This window comes from Ambystoma mexicanum, chromosome 2p (genome assembly GCF_040938575.1).
Source record: "Ambystoma mexicanum isolate Mex_15411 chromosome 2p, UKY_AmexF1_1, whole genome shotgun sequence".
Taxonomy (NCBI): Eukaryota; Metazoa; Chordata; class Amphibia; order Caudata; family Ambystomatidae; genus Ambystoma; species Ambystoma mexicanum.
Window position 1 is genome coordinate 123,018,705 of NC_090923.1, and position 18,514 is coordinate 123,037,218.

Here is an 18,514-nt window from a genome sequence, read left to right on the forward strand (position 1 = left end):
GATGGGGTTAAGGGTTTTTTGGTCGGCCTCGTAGTCGCCTGTAAGAGGAATGAGGACTTGTGTATCGTCCACATAATTGGTGTATGTGATGCCCATTGAATCGAGATATTTGAATAGTGACCTTGTGAATAGGTTGTACAGTGTAGGGGATATGCAAGACCCTTGCGGGACATCGCACTTAATTAAATGTGGTTGGGCGCAGGCTAGGTCTGAGAAGACTTTAATTTCTCTGCCCCTAAGGAAGGATGCGGTCCAGGCGGTGTTGTCTGCTGAAAAGTTGCCCGCTGTAGAGAGGTGATGGCAGAGGGTGTCATGGTCAACTAAGTGGAATGCCATGGTAAGGTCCAGTAGAAGTAGAAGAGCTGGTCTGCCTACCTCTCTGAGGTCATCGATTTGGTTCTTAAGGTCCAATAATGCGGTTTCTGTACCATGTGCTGTTTCTGTACCATGGTTGGGGCAGAAGCCGGATTGCAGGAGACCAAGCAGGTGATGAGTTTCAAGGTATTTCTGCACTTGGAGGTATGCAGCTTTGTCCAAAATCTTAAGAAGGAAGGGAACTGTCGTGATAGGCCTGTAGTTCCCTGGTATCTTGGGGTCTAGTGTTGGTTTTTTCAACAATGGGAGGACCCATGCTTCTTTGAGGCAGGATGGCACTCGGTTGGTTTTGAAAGAAGCGTAGCTGAAGGCTGTGAGGAACGGTACCAGTGTGGGGGCGCTGTCCTTCACGAGCTGGGCCAGACACGAGTCGCCTTTGCAGTTAGAAGGTTTGATCGAGTTGAGTATGGTTAGGACTTCCTCTTCTGTCATCCCCTGGAATGAGAAAGCTGGTGTTACGGATGCGGTGTTCTGGTGTAGGTCAGATAGTTGTTGGGATAAGGCTTTTTGGTGACTGATGATTTTTTCTTGTAGAGTGTTCAGCTTGTTGAGCATGGCTCCTTGAATGCCGTTACACCATTCTTTGTCTTTATTGAAGAGGTTGGAGGGGGAGTTGGCTTTGGCTGTGATGATGGCGGATTTGTATTGTTTGGCGATGTTTTTAAAAGCTTGTTTGGTGGTGTCATTAAGGTTCGTTTGCCAATCTCTAAGAGCCAATCGTTTTTGTGAGTGTAGTTTCAAGAGATCCTGGGTGAACCATGAGTTTGTTTTTTTGGTGGGTTTGGCTTTTCTATGCGTAAGAGGTGCAATGATGTCCATGGCCTTGGTGATAATGGTGTGGTAGGTTGCTGTGAGGGTATCCAGATTGTTGGTAAATGGGTGTTCGAGTTCGGGAACCTGGAGGTGAGAAAGCAGCCTTTCCTTGGTGAGTTGCTTGGCGCACCTGGTAAGGGTGGGCGGCAGAATTTCTTGAGAGGTGGTAGGAGTTCTGGTATAGTTGAGATTGAAGTGGCTAATGGAGTGGTCTGACCATGGAATGGGAGAGATGACTGGAGTCGATACCTGACAGTTATGTTGGGCGATCCAATCCAGGTTGCGATCTTTGTTGTGGGTTGGTTTTAGCACTTCTTGTTTGACTCCAAGTGTTGCGAGGGCGTTATTGATGGCAACAGCATTCCCGTCTGTGGGGTCATTGAGACCAAGGTTCATATCACCCAGGAGGATGGACATGGCGATTTTCTTGAGGTTGTTTTGCGATGGTGGGTAGGAGTGCTTCCTGGAATTCTCCGGCTGGTCCTGGTGGGCGGTAGGTAGCATGGACGGTAATGGTGCAGCTAGGTGAGGGGTTAATTTTGATGAGTATGTAGTCGCAGTTGTGTGAAGGGTCTCCTTGGATTCTTCTGATGGGTATGGATTGCTTTGCTATCAATGCAACCCCCTCCCCCTTTTTGTGATTTCCGGTCTTGTCTGAAAATTGTGTATCCATCGGGCAGGGCAATGGCTAGTGCTGGTCCTCCGGCTTTGTGGAGCATGTTTCGCTAATGAATAATAAGTCGAGGTTAGGTCTCAGAGCCTGACCAGCACTCGAGTTCAGCATGCCTCTTGGCATACTGTGGCCCCCCAGGTTTCTTCCATGCCACGGCAATGGTTCTGTTGGCCAGCACACATGCCATGTCCATTAATTTGACTAACTGCCTGAATTTGCTTACTCTCGAGTAGGAGCCTAGGAGGCATGTCTTCGGTGGCCACTCATATAGTGTCAACTCCGCCCTCCTGCATGCTTTCTCAATTCTATGCCAGAAACCACACACTTTCAAACACTCCCAGAACATGTGTACTATGTCAGCATTTCTGGTTTTACACCAAGGGCTCAGCAGGTCTGCGATAGTACTGACCCTGGCGATTATATCCCGTGTCATATATGTTCTATAGAAGACATTCAATTGGATCAATCGGAACCTGCCAATTCTAGAAACTTCTCGGGGGTATGCCAGAATTCTCTCCCACTCATTCTCCGTGAGAGTGCTGCCTATGTCTGCCTCCCACCTCTGCTTCATCAACTCACTCTTAGGATTTGCTCTGTCCGCAAGCTGACCATATAGCCTAGAAAGCGGCCTCCACCCATCCCCTAAGTTATGAAGTAGTGTCAGCAGCGGTGCCGCCTCTGGTTCCTCTGGCCAGGTCACCCATATATTGCTTGCCACCTTTCTAATCTGCTGATACTAAAGGAATTGACCGCGGGTAGTCCTTCCTTCTCCCTAATGGTGTCAAAATCTTTAAAGGAGCCCTGCTCATTCAGATCTCCCGAAGTAGAGATGTTGTGTCTTTCCCATAATCTGATTGTGGGTAAATCTGCCCTAGTGACATTGAGATCTGCAGCTATTGGGGTATCGGGCGAGTAAGGTTGGTTTTGTCCCATTAGTTTCAGAGCTCTTTCCCAGACCTTCCTTCCCAACAGCACAATCATCGGTTGTACTGTGAGGCAATTCAGTGGTGCCCACAGTTCCTCCTTCAGGTGCGCCGGTGTCACTAATGCTTTAAGTAGGCTCATTTCCGAGGTGACCTCATCTGCCAGCCATTTGACCACATGGCCAAGTTGCGCAGCTAAATAGCATCTTTCCAGATACGGCAGCTGGATCCCGCCGGACCTGTAGGGTAGCATCATGGTCGTTAGGCAGAGTCTATGCCTAGAGTGACCCCAGAGCAGTTCCCTCAGTAATTTTTCCAGTAATCTAAAGAAGGCGGTTGGTATGTAGTAATGAACATTGTGGAAATAATAAAGGAATCACGTAAGGATTATCATTTTAGTTATGGCCGCCTTGCCCATGACCGACAGTGGCAGCCTGGCCCAGAATTTCTTAGAGTTTCGGAGCCCCTGTACAGTCACCATCGTGTTGACTCCATGCATCTGCTCCGGGGTATGCCAAATGTTAACTCCCAGATACCTAAATTTGTGCTTATGCCACTTTAGCCCTACCTGTGTGAGGGTCTCCTCACTCATTCTTGCTAGTCCTGCCAGCGGGAATATGCATGATTTCGCAGCACTAAAGTGGATTCCCGATACCCGGGCAAAGTTTTGGAGCACATCCATAATCACAGGGACATTAAGGTGCAGGTCTCTCAAGTAGAGCATTACATCATCTTCATACACAGACACAACATGATCCACTCCTGCCACTCGTAAGCCTGCGTCGAAGAACTGCTTCCTTATGTAGATTGCAATAGGCTCCAAGCCCAGAATATAGAGCATTGGGGATAGCGGGCAGCCCTGACGAGTACCCCTCCGGATGTCCCACAACGCTGAGACAATCTTCCCTGTTTTAACTCTTGCCATCGGTGCTTCGTAGAGCAGTTTGATCCATCTTACAAAGCCTTCACCCAGCCCAAATCAACTCAAGGTGGCAATCAACCACTCCCAATAGATGGAGTTGAACGCTTTTATAGCGTCTAGGGAAATCACCGCATAATGCTCCTGTTCATTCGCAGCCTGCGCAATGATATGCTGGAGTCTGTGTGGGTTCCCTGCAGTACTTCTGCCCGGCACAAACCCATTCTGGTCGCTGTGCACTATGGTTCCTATGACCCTTGACAGCCGTTTCGCCAATATGGTTGTGAGGATTTTTATTGTCATAATTTAGCATGGCCAGCGGTCTATATGATCCGCAATCGTCCAGGGGCTTTCCAGGTTTCGGGATTGGGACCACTAACGTTTCACGCATACCTTTGGGTAGTATCCCCGTTTCATATGCTTCTTTGAATGTTTTGTGTATCCGGGGCACCAGCTCGGGCCATAGGTTTTGTAAAACTCTGGGGGTAATCCATCACTCCCAAGTGTCTTAGTGTCTTGCACATAGCCAGCAATTGCATCGCCTCCTGTATGTCCTCTGCTGATAATTCCGCATCCAGCATATCCCACTGTGCTGCGTCTAATGTGGGGAGCCCTATTTCCTCTAGCGTGTCTTGTATGTCCTCCTGAGGAACCTGCTGGTCGTGGTCATACTATCTGCAATAAAAGTCTCTAAATGCTTCGTTTATGGCTAATTGGGTGGTGTGCAGCATGCCAGAGTCATCTCTTATGGGTGTGATTTGGTGTTTTGGGGTCTTCTTTTTACACAACCATGAGAGCAGCCTCCCCGTTTTATCTCCCTCCGCATGGGCCCTGGTTGTCTTAGTCATGTAGTCAAACCTAGACAATCTATCTCATGCTCTCTGGCACTCTTCCCTCACTTCAGCCAGCTCCAATTCCGTCTCTCTGGTTTTTAGGGGGCTGGCCTCCAGCTGTTTAATCTTGCCCTCTCCTTTTTCAAGCTCATCTCTGAGCAGTCTCCTTATACCATCCACCCTAGCGATTACCTCTCCCCTGATCACCACCTTCAGTGTTTCCCATATGCTGTCCCTGCCCCTGACGCTTCCCACATTAGTGCCTCTGTATTTTACTATTCTGGTTCTGAGTTCTTCCCTAAAGGGTCTATCGGTAAGGGCATCTGTAGGCATGCGCCACAGCGGTATGGGGGGACTAGGGCCCCTTAACCTCCATTCCATGATCAATGGTGAGTGATACGAGATTGTTCTGCCCAGGTAAGTAGCTGCCACCACCTGTGGTAGCCAAGCCCTATCTATCAGTAAGTAGTCAATCCTGGTGTAGAGGTCATATGGGGGCGAGTAGTAGGAGTATTCTCTATCTACTGGATGCATTTCTCTCCACACCTCCACCAGATCTAGGCTCCCGATCACCTTGTTCAATGAAGTCAGGGTCGGTGGTGGCCCCTGCGGTGGTGGGCTGGACCTGTCTAGTATGGGGTTGCGCACGCAATTGAAGTCTCCACCCCATTTGAATGCGCAATCTCGGTATGGGGCCAATTTTGCGCCGGGCGCAGCCAAATATACTACAATGCAATGGTAGGGGAGGTAGAAGTTCACTATACAGATCTCATGTTGCTCTATGCTCCCTCTCAGTATCAGATATCTCCCTTCTGCATCATCTTCTTTCGCCAGGAGTCGGAATGGGACCCCAGCGCTAATCCAGGTGTAAACTCCACGAGCGTATTTAGAGTAGGCAGCCCTGAACCCCTGCCTGCCCCAATAATCCAACGCTCAGTCATTGCCTTCAGCAGTGAGGTGTGTCTCCTGTAGTAGGGCTTCAGCTAAACCGAGCTATGTTGTCTTCTTTTTAGGGGCCGTGTGGGTGAGGACTAAACTATATCAGAACATGCTAGATCCCACATAAACGGCTTCCTTTCAGGCTATGAGTCTGTCTATAGCACCTGCCACCTACACATACACGCTACCCATTCAATATTTAGGTAGACATACAAATCCTGTGTCAAGAATAGGGTGCCCGATAAACCATTAGTGGCACACTTCATTTCAGCAAAACACACCCATGAAGACATCCATTAGACCATCATTCAAACAATTGGCCCCCAACCAAGAGGGGGGGAACAGAGATTTAAATCTGAGAAAAATCAAACAAAAATAGATGTTTGACCTTAATACGGTCACGGATGGTCTTAATATTGTCTGAATATTGCAATAGAATGGGGCTTGTTTATACACTGACATTGCACCCCTTGATGTTCACCACCTGGGTACATAGCTCTCAACCTTTTTCGATGCAAAGGCGGGTGAAATCACCCGATTTTGTGTTTGGCGGGTGAGAGGCCCATTGAAATGAATGGGCGTGCACGAGGCTTGGCGGGTGACACCCGCCAAAAGCGGGTGAGTTGAGAGCTATGTGGGTACTTGTGCCTGTGTGGCCGGCCATGTTTGGTTTAATATCTGCCGTAAATGGTACGTCTTCCGAAATGGAATACAGTTTACAATTGTACCCACTGTGAGCATCATCATCTTTTTTGAGTTCCCATTTTGACCACCATCACCAATTACATGATTGGTAGCAATAGAAGTGACAAGAAATACGATTCTCGTTATCTAGGGCCGCGGACACTCGTGGAGACTACAAGACCCATGAACACTTGGGCGTCGAGTAGTCTCAGCTTCTTCCCGCGGTCATGAGATGAGACTGTAGTGACGTCATCACGTACACACGTCTCTCTCCGATCATGTGTTTAACTGAGAGACGTGATTATTCGTGCTAGTAGAGATACCCTTGCGGAAGCGGACGGATTGGAGGGACGTTACTCGTATATCAAGTAATTGTAGGTGATTCGAAGAATAGGAATATGTGGAAATGATAAGGAGAAATAGCAATGCTCACGTGGCATTTATGATTATTATTTTCAGAGGTTTGATGATGTGCCGGTTTAAAAAGTAACAAACAGATAACCACATGGGGGTTGCAGCACTGAAACAAGGAGGAACATGCCCTCTATTTCATAACCTTTGGTAAGCATGAGGAAAGGTGGAAAAAGCATAATGACATGGGTGTAAGCTCCGGATGGTAACTGGAGGTCTGTTGTTGTTATTTATTTACAGATAGATCACGGCAAACCAGTGGTATTAGAGCGCTTCTTTCGAGTCAAGGCTCTTTTCGAGTCAAAGCGCTTGAAGAAAGCTATTAAGAAATGAACATAAAGAGAACGTAGATAGTACTCCTGTACATTTATGAGTGAGTAAACATAACATTAGAAACATGAAATGAATGGATAAGTAAATAATGACTGGTATAGAAGAATTTTGCACTTTCAATTTGTAATGTTTTGTATTGATGACAATGTGTTTGTATCCTACATTAGACACCAATGTGCACACAGTGATTTGTCAGGTTAACAATAGAGTTTAAATAAGCAAGAAAATATTGAATTTAAATATGAAGCACACAAAATGTTGGTGTTTACATGGTCTAGATCCAGGTGTGATCAGGGCTTGAGTATAAATAACCCTATGGGCTAAAAAGGAATAGTATAATATGTATGTAGCAGTCCTGCCTTGTTACATATTACACGAGATCACACATGATATTGATATGTATGTCTGTCTTGTTTTAACTTTTTTAGATCTGTGTTGGGAGCACGACAGTGCCCCTAGTGTGCAACACGTTTAATATGACTGCGTGAGAAAAAAAGAGAAAGTGTCCTGAAGACAGAATCTATGAAGAAATACAAAGGAAATGTATTTGATTGTATAAGGAAATGACGCATAGATTTTAGAAACACATGTTTAGTGTTGGCACATTTGTTTTTCCCAAAAGAAGAGGAGAACGTTGTAGTAAGAACGCCCAACTAAGTGTGTCCACATGTTATGGTTAATTTCACAAACATAACGGAGGGTGTTTTGATGCATACTTAATGTAATGGTGGAAAGATGTATTGATGTGTGAACCATTAGGGTTCTTTTATATGTATTATTGTGTTTTATAATCATGTTTTATGAATTTGATAGACATTAAAACATGTGTTATTTTTTGAAAGAACGTGTGTGTCTACCTAAATATTGAATGGGTAGCGTGTATGTGTAGTTGGCAGGTGCTATAGACAGAATCATCTCCTGTAGTAGGGCTACAGAGACCCTCTTCCTCCTCAAGTAGGATTTAATTCTGTTTCTACATATGTACGTGCCCATTCCCCTCACATTCCAGGTCAACATTTTTAAGTCGGCTGCCATTTTCATCTATAATAAGCCCCTGCCCCCTGCCATCTCCCAGATACCTCCCCCCACCACACCCTTCTTTCATTCAAGACCATGCAACTTCGTAGTTTCTGCCCCCCTCCAGGCCCCCTCCTCCACAGATTCCCAGCCTCAGTGGTTCCCCCTTCCAGTGCCACTCCACCCCACCTTGAGCCAGTTTCGAAGATCATTTAGTGGAATAACCAACAATTTAAACTAGACAGTCTGCATCCAACGTGTGCAGAAGCCAAGTGGCATTTAACCAGTAACGAAAAACTGCGCTCAGCAGCTGTGTTCCAGTCACAGCTCTCGAGAGCTCCCGCACCGTCTTGACCTATCCGGATCTTCATGTGCAAGTTTGTGCAATGTCAGCAACAGGCCAGCACCTGAGAGGTCGTAGGGGTAGACCGTTCCCTGGAGTAGCGTTCAGGTGTCGTCCCGTCCTCGTATCGTGTCTCAATTCGCAGTGAAGTTATATATGAAGTGCACTTTGTATTGCGGTAGCTCCTTGTGCAGTTGGCGTGCCACCCTCCCCCAGTATGTTCATCTCCGGCTTGTAGTTTCAGGTAACTCATTCTTCGCCCTGGTCCAGGTTATTATGTTCCACCCACATCCTGGCCGCTGCTGGCGTCTCCAAGAAAACCGGCTTTCCTTTGTAAATCACTTTGAGCATGGATGGGTACATCAGCATGTATTTAAGTTGGAGCTGCCTGAGTCTTTAACTGGCACAAAGGAATTTCTTGCCCGTTGGACCAGCAGCGTGTAGTCCGGATATATCGCTATGCTGGAGCTGTCTCGACAGATTACTGCGCCCTCTCTCTCGAGAAGAATTTCAGGATAGCCTCTCTGTCTCGGAAATTGAGCATTTTCGCTATCATGGGGCGCACGCAGATAGGAGCCAGGCGGTGGTCCTTTTTGCAAGGACCTGTGGGCCCTCTCCACTACAAATCCTTGAGACAGCTTTTCCACCCCCATTTCCAGCAGGATCAAGTTTTCAACAATCTCAGTAGGGTTCGGGCCCTCCATCCCTTCCTGGATTTCTAGTAGGCGTACATTGTTGCGCCGAGCGCAGCCTTCAGCGTCTTCAGCCCTGGCCTCTAGTGCTGCATTCTTTCTTTACACTCTGACAGTCTCTTCTCAAGGTTACTGGTGTTATCCATAGTCTCCTTTAGGTCCTTTTCAGTATTCGTGATCCTTTCTGTGAGATTGCGAATGTCCTGCCTCCTCAGTTGCATGTCGGATTTAACTTAATTGATTTTAGTGTCAATGAAAGTTTTCAAGGCAGCGATTGCGTCCAGTACCTGGCAGTCTTTAGTTCCAGCTTCATTGTCTGGTGGTGCTGATTGTGTTGCTGTTTCGCCCTTTGGTTGCCCCCTAGGCGTGGCGGCGTTAAATGAATCCATGATTGTGGCTTTTTATTTGTTCTTTCCCCTTGACTGAGACATATTGTAACGCTGCCGGGCTAGGTAGCACCTGATTTTCCTCTAGTTCCGTATGCCTCCTGAAGTGGATAGCAGGTATAGCTTTTGTGGTGCCTTGACGTTCTGGCCCCTGCTGCGTATTAGGTGTAGGTGTAGGGCACAGCACCATTTCTGTGGTGCAGTTTTAGGGTCTCATCCAATATTGCACCATCACAGTATCAGCGGGCGATGCCCAGCTGCCATGCGTCGGTTACAGCGCTGCATTGGTTGTCCCCCAGTGCAGACTATTCCTCTGTATGACGCCCAACAGCTTTTGTCTGCAGCGTTTCACCCACAGTGCGCAGCAGTCCTGCCACTCCCTCCTCCGGGTGCAGGGCAATTGTTTGTTCAGAACACTTGGCAGGACAGTTCTCAGCTGCACTTGTGGTGGTAAATAGTGCAATGGTCCCTGCAGCAGCTGGCGACACACAATCTGCCGCGCAGCAAAATGGCTCCTGATGTGGTGCGTGATGTCTTCCCTCCCCCACTCCGGTGCAAGACTTCTGCTACAGCACCAGACTCTGTGCTAGGTGGCCTTCACAGCCATTAGCTCCCAGTGTGACCCCGGTATGTAATCTTCCTGGAGTCCCTCGGACACTGTGGGCACCTCAATGTGCTGACCTCTCGGGTGGTCTGGTGTGACCAGTGCTACTGGGCCCTCTCTGTGTCCCAGGCAGCGCGGGCCCGTCGCTGCATTCCAGGAGCACGTGTTGATCAGGTATGGGAGGCAAGCTTCCTCGGTTGCGTATGATCATTGCGTTGGATGAGGAACCACTTTTGGGGCGCGTGTTGCCCTTAAACCCACAGCAATGCTCTTGTACTTGCAGCGCACCTTGTGATTGCTGCTATTAATGTCTCTGTGTGCGCTGCAGTGTCTGTACTTGTTTCTCCCTTCATGTGCGCACCGGTGGCCGCTCTTACCTCCTTGAGGCACCACCGTGCCCGATGCGTGCTGGATGGCTCTCGTGCACTTCACCGTTGCGTGCTCCGGAGGTTGTGCTCACCCGCTTCACGTTCGCCAGCAGGGCTCCAGGCCTTCCGGGAACAGCTGGGGGTAGCTACTGCGACGCACCTTGTTCCAGCACTCCTCCTCGTCAGCGCACCTCTCCCGATTCAGTCGGGTCACCGCAGGATAGTTTTCTCAGGCTCGTCGCCTCCGCAGCACTGTGTGTCCCCAACTCCAGGCTCGCTTGGTAGACGCTTCAGTACTCCGCTGCTGGAGAAGGGCTGGGTCGTTGCCGCTCAGCTAGTTTCAGGGGCCAAAGTATTAGGGTGAGTCCCTCCCCCACAACGGTCCATCTCTCCACTCAGGCCGCCATTTCTTCCGCACCCCAGGGGCTCATTCGCAGGTCTCGTTCTCCTCAATGCAGGCTCCGAATTTCCTCGCGTCCTCGCTCATGAGTTGCAGAACCGCTTGTTCTGTTTAGCGCTGTAGTTTGTGGCTGTGCTATTTGCAATTGTTGGTGAGTTAAGGATCTCAGCTAGGATTAAGATGGGAGCTCAGCCCTGGCACAGCCTCACTCCATGAGCTCCAGCCACGTCCTCCCTGAGATTAGTATAGCTCATGTGCATGTCAGCCAGGAGGCCCAAGAATAGGTCTCCAAAGTTCCTGAGGGGGCCAGGAGGGTGATAATAAGAAGGAAGTGGGATAGGCACGCCGGTGAGATAGCACATCTAAATAGAAGTGCTTCCATTTTGAGCTTATGAGAGCAGAACAGCTGGGTAACGTCTAATTCCGAACGATAGATGACTGCAACCCCACCTTCACGCTGTGGGGGCGGTGGTCCAAGTGGATAATTTGATAGTTGGCCGGGATGGCCTGGAAGAGTGCTGGCAAAGAGCTGGGCAAAAGCCAGGTCTCAGTAAGGCACAGCATCGCTGGATGTCTGTCAATAAATTATGTATTTCGTCAGTATGAGCAGGTAAGGAACGCGTATTTAGCAAGAGTAGAGAGGGTGGATGGGGAAGAGATCCTTCTGTCAGTGCAGCATTGATAGGGACAGAATAAGTATGCCTGGGAGTGTGTTTCCAACCAATTGGCAGTAAAGTATCAGTGGGCGCAAGAGACATCAAAAAATCTCTGGTATAATTACAGTGATGGAAGCCGTAATCCAGTGCATACCACTAGACAACCCCCAGAAAAGCGAAGAAGTCACTGCTATAAAGAGGCGACAAGCCAACCGAGAACAGGAAGAAAGCACTCAAACTACTCGGACCCAACTGACCACAGAGTCGAAAAAACAACACATGCAAGTGGTGTGGAGGCCCATGGCACTGAGGTGAACAATGCCCCGCATGGGGTGTAACATGCCGCAAGTGCAAACGTCTCAACCATTTTGCTGCAGTATGACTACAGCTCCTGACCCGAGAGACGCAGACCAAAAACAACACAATCAACAAAGGGGTTACACTCAGCGAGAACCATCGCGCCAACCAAGAGGAAGGGGCAAAGCAAGAGCAGTTGACAGCGCACAAAGGTCACCCAGCAGAATCGAAAGCTGAGACAGCAAAGAGGGTGTCTCACCTGACAGGTGCAGAGAGGATAGGCGGAGAAGCTCCGGCAGGAAAGAACACTGGGTGCACATGATAGCCACAGTCAAGCCTCGAAAAACAAAACATGGAAAGAGGAGGAAACAAAGAAAGCGACCCTCCTGCACAATCATGGCTGATGGGACCCTATGAAGGTAGTCATTGACACGGGAGCAACCGTAAACATGATGCCAACGCATGCATTTAACAAACTCAGCCCAAAGCCATCACTCCAAAACAGAAGAGTACAACTATTTGCATATGGCTGCAAGAAACCATTGCCAGTACAAGGATCATTCCGGTCAAACATGTCTTACAACAACACCTCATGTCGAACGAGAATCTACATAGTAGATGCAGGGTTAGAGACGCTACTGAGCTGTCGAACAGCGGAGAAACTGCACCTGATTCAATTTGCTTTCAGCATACAACCAACAGAGATTGACCATCTTCTCAAAAAGCATCAACGAGTTTTCCAAGGCATTGGATGCCTGTGGGGCAGGACCATCAAGCTGCCTATCGATCCAATGAGAGAGCCGAAAGCAGTACGACATTGCTGTGTCCCCTTTCATATGAGGGAAGAAAGAAGGCGCTAGAGGAGCTAGAGAAGGCTGGCATCATTGAGAAGATATCAGGGCCGACCCTATGGGTTTCACCTATGGTAGTTGCACAAAAACCAAGAAAACCCAACACTGTGAGAATCTCCATAGATATGAGACTTCCGAACGCAGCAATCGGGAGAGAGCGGCACCTCACACCAACCATCGACGTGCTGATCGTTGATCTGACTGGGGCCAATGCATTCAGCAAGCTAGACCTCAGGTCAGGATACCATCAGCTGCAGTTAGCGAGAGAATCGAGATATATCACAACATTCATTTCTCATCTCGGCCTAAGAAGGTACAAAGGCCTGAATTTTGGCATATCTCAGCAGCCGAGGTATTTCAAAACTAGATTTGCAAAGTCCGGAATGGCCTGGAAGGAACCACAAACATAAGCAATGACATTATCGTTTGCGGGACCAACACCAGAGAGCATCATGAGCAACTCGCTGCAGTCCTACAATAGCTAGAAGAAGCCGGACTTACACTAAACGCTTTAGAAAGTGAATTCTACAAGGAGGAGCTCAGTTTCTTCAGATTTATTTTGAACTCTGACGGGGTATCGCCAGACCCAGCAAAGGTGAGTGACCTAAAGAACACCAAAGCCCATATGTCAGCCACCGAGGTGAGGAGCGTTATGGGAATGGCAACATATTGTGCAAGGTTTATTCCCGACCTTGCCACTCTGACAAGTCCCCTGCCAGAGCTAACAATGAAGGACAAAAGTGGGAATGGATGACTCAGCACCAACATGCGTTCCAACAGATCAAAGATTCACTGTCCAGCACCACAGCCATGGCATTCTTTAACATAGAACGAGCAACTGAACTCTTGGTAGATGCCAGCCCTGTGGGATTAGGAGCTGTCCTCACGCAGGTAGACAGGGACGGCAGCATATATCCCATCACCTTCGGTAGCCGCACACTGCCCAAGACCAAGAAGAATTATGCACACATCGAAAAAGAGGCACTGGTGACCCTCTGGGTCTGCCGCCATTTCAAGGTATACCTGCTAGGGAAACCAGCAAAAGTCTTTGCCGACCACAAACCACTGATCCCCATTTTCATGGAATCTTCACCTCATCCCCCAGCAAGGATAGAAAAGTGGATGGTACAGCTACAGCTTTTCAACATCACAGTGGAATACCGGGCTGGAGCGGACAATCTGGCAGACTATCTCTCCCGCCATCCACGCCCTGCCACAGAGCTCGAAGAACAACATGCAGCAGAAACTGAGGAACACGTGTGCCATGTGATTGCATGCCCACAACCACGGTCCCTCACGCTACAAGAGATAGCGGAATAAACTAACACAGACGTCTGCCTGCTGCGGACCATGCAAGCCATCCAAACAGGAGACTGGAAGAACTACCTGGCAGCTGTAGCACAGCAGACACAAGCTAGCCAAGATAAACTGCGGGCATTGTTCGTGATTCGCCACAAACTAACAATATCAACTGAAGGGGTGCTGCTAAAGAGGCATAGGATCATTCTACCCACAACATTTCAAGAGAGCGCTCTCAAGCTAGCACATAACGGACACCAAGGCATAGTCAAAACACTATCCGATCTAAAATCCAGAATGTGGATGCTGCGCATAGAACAACGCATGATGAGCCTGGTCAAGTCATGCACGGCATGGCAATCCGCAAGGAGGTTGGCAGCACCAGAACTGATTATCAGTGCCCCACAAAGCAACACAAGATGGGAAGCAGTAAGCATATACTTCTGTACCATTAATGGGGAAGGGTATCTCCTAATCTTGGTTGACGAATTCAGCCGTTACCCAGAAGTCGAGTATGTAAGATACACAAATGCAGAAACTATGATCACGCCACTGGAGAAAGTGTTTGCAGTACACGGAATCCCCACCAAGCTGAAGAGTAACAATGGCCCGCCGTACACCAACCAAGAGCTGAAACAATTCCTACAAGACCTAAGCATCAAGCACAAGAAAATCACCCCCTACTGGCCGCAGGCCAATGGTGACGCAGAGCGTTTCATGGGGTCGTTGAACAAAGTAATACGCATTGCGAAAGAACTCAATCATTCATGGCTGCGGACCCACCGCCAAACTCTGCACATGTCAACAGGCATAAGCCCTGCCCCCTCATGTTCTGAGTGCCAATCCAAGCAGAGCTCCCCATGCATCCGAACTGAGTAACCCCAGATCCTGACATTCCCCTCCTCAAGGAAAGGCGAGTCCGGAGGAACGAACAAGAGAGCCAAACACGCCAAGCTTGACGCAGGTAACTGCAGCCAGGAGACACAGTGCAGGTAAAGAACAGGGCACCCCGCAAGAAAATGACACTAAACTTTGAATCCCGCCCGTGTACCGTTTGTGATACAAACCACAGCATGAGAACAAACCACAGAGGGACCAAAGTGGTGACCAGGAATGTGTCTCACATCTGGTGGCAATGTGGCAGAAACAACCAGAACACCCAGAGACAGAGCATAATCCACCCGCACGAACAGAGGCAGTGGAACAGACGGCAGAAGACCCATCATCTCAGATAGCGAGGAAACAGCCTCCCCCCACTTGACCTTGTAATACCAGGCCATCCCAGCGCAGAAGTGATGGAAAGAGCACACCCTCGCTACCAACTGAGGGAAAGACGAAAACCATCCTCCCATCTCCACAATACGTCTTGCAAGGAATCTATTGCAGAAAGAGCGAGGCAGATCCACGCCCATAAGAGACTATGGGGGTCATTATGACCCTGGCGGTAGAGGGTTAACGGGGCCGGTAGAGCTGCCGGCCCCATTGACCCCCCTACCGCCTCATTAGGAGGTCCGCTCGCGAGGCTCGCTAAGGACGCCTGGTAAAACCAGGCGTCCTTAGTGGATCCCGCGAGCAGTCCAGCATGCTAAAAACATTGTTAGCACGCTCCCCATTCCCATTGAGCCCTATGATGGCTCACTGGGAATGGGGATGGGTTGCTGGAATGGGGAAATACCGGGCTCTCCAAGGTTGGAATGGCCCAGTATTTCCCCATTCCAGGAACCCGGACCCGGTAGCAGGAATGGGGGTAGCCATGCTGCAAATAGCGGCATGGCTACCTCCAGGGTCGTAATGACCCCCTTATATGATTGATGAGATGTTTTCTAATATGTTGGGCACAAGTTATTTCAGCATTCTAAGTTTGGGAGCAATGTGATGTCACGTGTACTGCGGGAGACCGGGGTCATGTGATGAGATCTAAAATAAAAGAATCACCAGAACTGCGTCTGCGGAGGCAGTCCGGTTTTATGCATCATAAACGCTTGTCATGTTTTCTGTTGCTGTGCTCCATGCTGAGGCCCCGCACGGGGCTGCGTACATTGTCCGGCCTTCCATGTCACCAGAGGCCGGTACGGGGAATAATACAGAACACCCTTCATTGCTTTGGTTCGGGGGCCCAAAAAAGCATCTGTGCCCAGACCCAAAATTTCTTAAAATGGCCGTAGCTGTAATCGGAAAGATATGTGCTGGATCTTCGCCTAACTTTGTCAGGACAGACTTCTGAACTTGGACGCGACAAGACCCTCATGTTACCCCACCTTGACTACTGTAAATATGCAATGTCTTAAGTTTTTATGTAAATACTCAATGTTACAGGCATATGTACCTTGTAACTGGTTCGCAATAGCGTCCTGAGGCCTTAGGCGCTTTACAACTGCAAAAATAAATAAATAAACGCATAGGCTTCTATGTATTATATGTAATAACTCGCTATCAACAATCTGCACCTTATTAACAACTAAATGAACATTGTAACTTAATGTTGGTTGTATGGTACCTCTCTATATGTGTGACCTTGTAACTCTTGTTCTTTTCACTGTCAAGAACATTTGCGTAACCATGTAACTTTGGTGGGTTTTTTTATTGTCAAGAATAGCGCCCAGATGGGTTGGGTGCCTATACAAATTTCAAAAATAAAGAAATAAATACATTAGTATTAATCAAGGATTTCAGCTATGTACGCAGCACGTTAACCCCGCCTGCCTAGCGTCTGCAGCGTTCATTCAGCACGTGCTCGGGGTTCACGTGGCAGGGATCCTGCTTCCATCAGCGCTTTCTGGGCCAGATCCTCTGCATCTTCGGCGCACAGAGAGGGCCAACGAGCAGATGCGCCGAGCGCTGATGGATGAGTCCAGGAGCGCGTGCACTGTGTGTGTGCATCCGCACATTAATCACGACCCCACAACACTAGTCCTCCGGTCTAGCTGGGAAACTCTGCCGTCAGCATATGTCTGCCGACTGTGTCAGCTGTGCTGGCGAAGCAAGAACCCTTCTTTTTACCCATGCTTGAAAAAAGAATATTTGCACATTTAAAAATCCACCATTCACAGCACCCTGAAGCCGATGGAGAGAAAGCAAGGCAGGCGCAGAAGCAGAGAGGGAGTTTCAAGGGTGTTCATTTGTAGCAAGAGTGTGTGTCGTTTGCTTCCACTTTGCATCCAGCAGGACATGGGGAGGCGAAGTTGGCTAGTGGCTGTGTTTCCGAGAGATGGCTTCTTCTGATCCAGGGTCCAGGCTCCAGGCAAACAAATGTGATTTTTGATTCTAGGCCATCTGGCATGGTGGCAATTGGATGGCCCCACCTGCTCACGTGGAGGTTTTCTGGAGAAGAAACACACACACGTTTGAGAACCTTCTGCTGCCATTAAATGTTTTGTATTTATCTCTGCTGTTTCAGAATTACTGCTGGATTACAAATGGCGGTGGCGGAGCAAATCCCCATTTTTTTGAGCATTTTTGCCGGAATTGTCGCTGCAGTAATTCCACCGCTTTTTGGCAGAAAGTGGGCAGATTTACCTCCAGCACCATGCTGAAGGTTAACGCCTCCCCCTCTTCCATGGCCATAATACTCATAGTATGGCAGAGCAGGAAAAGTGACGGTAATTCTGTTGCCGCCAATTTGTTTTCAGCAACGCCATACTCGTAATGAGCCCCACTGTGAACTGAGCAAAACTGTGTCGTCTTTGCTGAGTGTCTGCATAGTTTGTCCTGGCCACATAGGGTCGATGTGCAATACTAATTCCACTATGCTGTTCGGTATTCGCATAATGCGGGCATGCTGCTCGTTTTCCCAGTAAATTATATAATGAGAACATCATAGGTGACCCAAGTAGATGTGTTCTGTGAACTGGAAAAGTGCGAAACAATTGGCCTCATTACGAGTCTGGCAGTAGCGGTGCCGGTAAAACCGGCAGGCTGCCGCCGGACTCGTGGGGATTTACTGGCTCCGAACTTGCTGGAATTACTGGGGCATTACAGCCCCAGTGATGCAGTAATTCCAGAGGCGACATTCTGTAAATCCCCATTCCCATGGAGTCCCGTAGGACTCCATGGGATTGGGGAAGTGGAAACACCAACACCATGTGGTTAATGGTGCTGGTGTTTACGCGTCCGTCTGCGGCTGGTGGCGTAACGCCTGCCAGGTCAGACATGGCGGGTGTAATACCACACAACCACAGAACTTGTAGTTAGCCGGTCCAGAAAACGGTGCTGGTACGGGTTTACCGGCACCGTTAAATCCGGACCGGCTAGCTTGTAATGAGGCCTATAGATTCCTTAAACCAGCTTTTAGTGAACATGTACAGGCAGATTCACAAAATATTTGACATGCCCTGAGCCAGAGGCGTGGCTAGAGGGAGGCAGAGGGGGCTATAGCCAGGGTCATTTGGTTGTAGCCCCAGATAGAAGCTCAGGGACTACAACCAAAAGGCTAGCTAGCCCCGAGTAATGACAGTCCTGGCATTAGTGCAGCCCCGGATCTTTACCAGACCTAGCAACACCCCAGTCCTGAGCGCAGCAAGTGGTAAAAAAACCTGCGTTTTGAATCAGAGAGGTGATTCTCCATCCCATTCCATTAAAAAGGCTGCTTTGCGTGCACAGACTCCCTTCTGTGAATCTGCTCCGGCATGTAATGTCCGAAGTAGATCAAATCACTTTCCGATTCACAACGGAATGTGCACTTGCCCCTGCCTCAGGTCT

At 48.8% G+C, this 18,514-nt stretch overlaps 1 long non-coding RNA gene across 1 annotated transcript; it reads left to right on the forward strand.

Annotated features, from left to right (window-relative positions):
* Positions 1-6,429: 6,429 nt before the first annotated feature.
* On the forward strand, positions 6,430-7,747 carry LOC138566283 (uncharacterized). Its single transcript, XR_011301888.1, has 4 exons — positions 6,430-6,533; positions 6,619-6,720; positions 6,811-6,943; positions 7,332-7,747. It is a non-coding gene; the product is annotated as an uncharacterized lncRNA (long non-coding RNA).
* Positions 7,748-18,514: the final 10,767 nt, after the last annotated feature.